The 2,458-nt window shown below is 50.0% G+C and overlaps 1 protein-coding gene across 1 annotated transcript in view; it reads right to left on the minus strand.

Moving 5' to 3' along the window:
- cdhr2 (cadherin related family member 2) overlaps positions 1-2,458 on the minus strand; it is a 59,232-nt gene that overhangs the window by 56,122 nt on the left and 652 nt on the right.

The following is a 2,458-nucleotide window of genomic DNA, read 5'->3' on the forward strand; positions in this document are numbered from 1 at the left end:
GATAACGACCTATACTCAACACTAAACTAAACGTTGTATTGATAACGACCTATACTCAACACTAAACTAAACGTTATATTGATAACGACCTATACTCAACACTAAACTAAACGTTGTAGTGATAACGACCTATACTCAACACTAAACTAAACGTTGTAGTGATAACGACCTATACTCAACACTATACTAAACGTTGTGTTGATAACGACCTATACTCAACACTATACTAAACGTTATATTGATAACAACCTATACTCAACACTAAACTAAACGTTATAAGTTACATTCTATTAATAAGACAGTATTGAATTATTTTGGAGGAAACAAGTTAATAACATAAAAGGAGAAATAGGCAAAATAACAATCAAAACGAGTCTTACTCAAAAAAAATAAAAAAATTAACATATTTTTACTGTAAGGAAGTAGTCCGATATGACTGCTATTCCCTGCAACACATATAAAACCGAGAGAAAACAGATAAGACTGGAAACACAGCGTATCTGAGACTCTGAATTGCCAGGCATTAAAATAAGGCAGTCAATACAGGAACGGCAGTCAATGTTTAACCACAGAGATGTATGATACCCATGTTCTGTATCCTGTCATAAATTCAGATGTGAAAACAACGCTTTGTGTACATGAGTCATTACTTGTTCTAAAATAATAACGTACATGCTTACAGTATAAATACAAATGTGTAATTTACATGGTAATAAAAACTGTCCAAATTGTTAGTCTATTTGGATACAGTATTTCTGTATATGCCTGTGTGTTAAACATATCAGCTGATGGGGCGGCAGGTAGCCTAGTGGTTAGAGTGTAGGGGCGGCAGGTAGCCTAGTGGTTAGAGTGTAGGAGCGGCAGGTAGCCTAGTGGTTAGAGTGAAGGGGCGGCAGGTAGCCTAGTGGTTAGAGTGTGTGGAGGGCGCGCAGGTAAGCCTAGTGGTTAGAGTGTGGGGGGCAGGTAGCCCTATGTTAGAGTGGAGGGGCGAGTAGCCTAGTGGTTAGAGTGTAGGGGCGGCGTAGCCTAGTGGTTAGTGGAGGGGCGGCAGGTAGCTAGTGGTTAGAGTGGAGGGGCGGAGGTAAGCTAAGTGTTAGAGTGAGCGGGCGGAGGTAGCCTAGTGGTTAGAGTGTAGGGGCGGCAGGTAGCCTAAGTGGTTAGATGGAGGGGCGCAGGTAAGCTGTGGTTAGAGTGTAGGGGGGCAGGATAGCCTAGTGGTTAGAGGGTAGGGACAGGCAGGTAGCCTAGTGGTTAGTAGGTGTAGGGGCGCAGTAGCCTAGTGTTAGAGTGTAGGGGCGGCAGGTAGCGCTAGTTGGTTAGATGTGTAGGGGCGGCAGGTAGCCTAGTGGTTAGAGTGTAGGGGCGGCAGGTAGCCTAGTGTTGCTTAGAGTGTAGGGGGGCACGGTAGCGCTAGTGGTTCAGACGTGTAGGGGCGGCAGGTAAGCCTAGTGGTTGAGTGTAGGGGGTGGCCAGTAGCCTATGGTTAGAGTGTAGGGGGGAGGTAGTAGTGGTTAGAGTGAGAGGGGGCGGCAGGTAACCTAGTGGTTAGAGTGTAGGAGCGGCAGGTAGCACGTGGTTAGAGTGGAGGGGCGCAGGTAACCTAGTGGTTAGAGTGGAGGGGCCGCAGGTGCTCTAAGTGGTTAGAGTGTAGGAGCGGAAGGGTAAGCTAGTGGTTAAGTGGAGGGGCGGCAGGTAGCCTAGTGGGTTAGAGTGGGAGGGGCGGTAGGGTAGCTAAGTGGTTTAGAGTGTAGGGGCGGTAGGCAGCTATGGTTAGTGTGGAGGGGCGCAGGTAGCTAAGTGGTTAGAGTGTAGGGCGGCAGGTAAGCCAGTGGTTAGATGGAGGGGCGGCAGGTAGGCCTCAGTGGTTAGAGTGTAGGGGGCGGCAGGTAGCCTAGTGGTTAGAGTGGAGGGGCGCGGTACTAGTGGTTAGAGTGGAGGGGGCGGCAGTAGCTATGGTTAGAGTGGAGGCGGCAGGTAAGCCTAAGGTGGTTAGAGGTGTAGGGGCGGCAGGTTACATAGTGGTTAGAGTGGAGGGGCGGCAGGTAGCCTAGTGGTTAGAGGGTAGGGCGGCAGGTAGCTAGTGGTTAGAGGGTAGGGAACGGCAGGTAAAGCTCTAGTGGTTAAGTGTGAGGGGCGGCAGGTAGCCTAGTGGTTAGAGTGTAGGGCGGCGGTAGCCTAGTGGGTTAGAAGTGTAGGGCGGCAGGTAAGCCTAGGGGTCTTAGAGATGTAGGGGCTGGCAGGTAGCCAGTGGGGTTTAGAGTTAGGGGGCAGGTAGCCTTAGTGGGTTGAGTGTAGGCGGACGGCAAGGTAGCCTAGTGGTTAGAGGTGTTAGGGGCGGCGGTAGCCTAGTGTTTAGAGTGTAGGGGCGGCAAGGTAGCTACGTGTTAGAGTGTAGGGGCGGCAGGGTAGCCTAGTCGTTAGAGTTAGGGGCGGCAGGGTAGCTGTGTTGAGTGTAGGC

The sequence above is a fragment of the Salvelinus sp. IW2-2015 genome, unplaced genomic scaffold (genome assembly GCF_002910315.2).
Source record: "Salvelinus sp. IW2-2015 unplaced genomic scaffold, ASM291031v2 Un_scaffold2245, whole genome shotgun sequence".
Lineage (NCBI taxonomy): Eukaryota > Metazoa > Chordata > Actinopteri > Salmoniformes > Salmonidae > Salvelinus > Salvelinus sp. IW2-2015.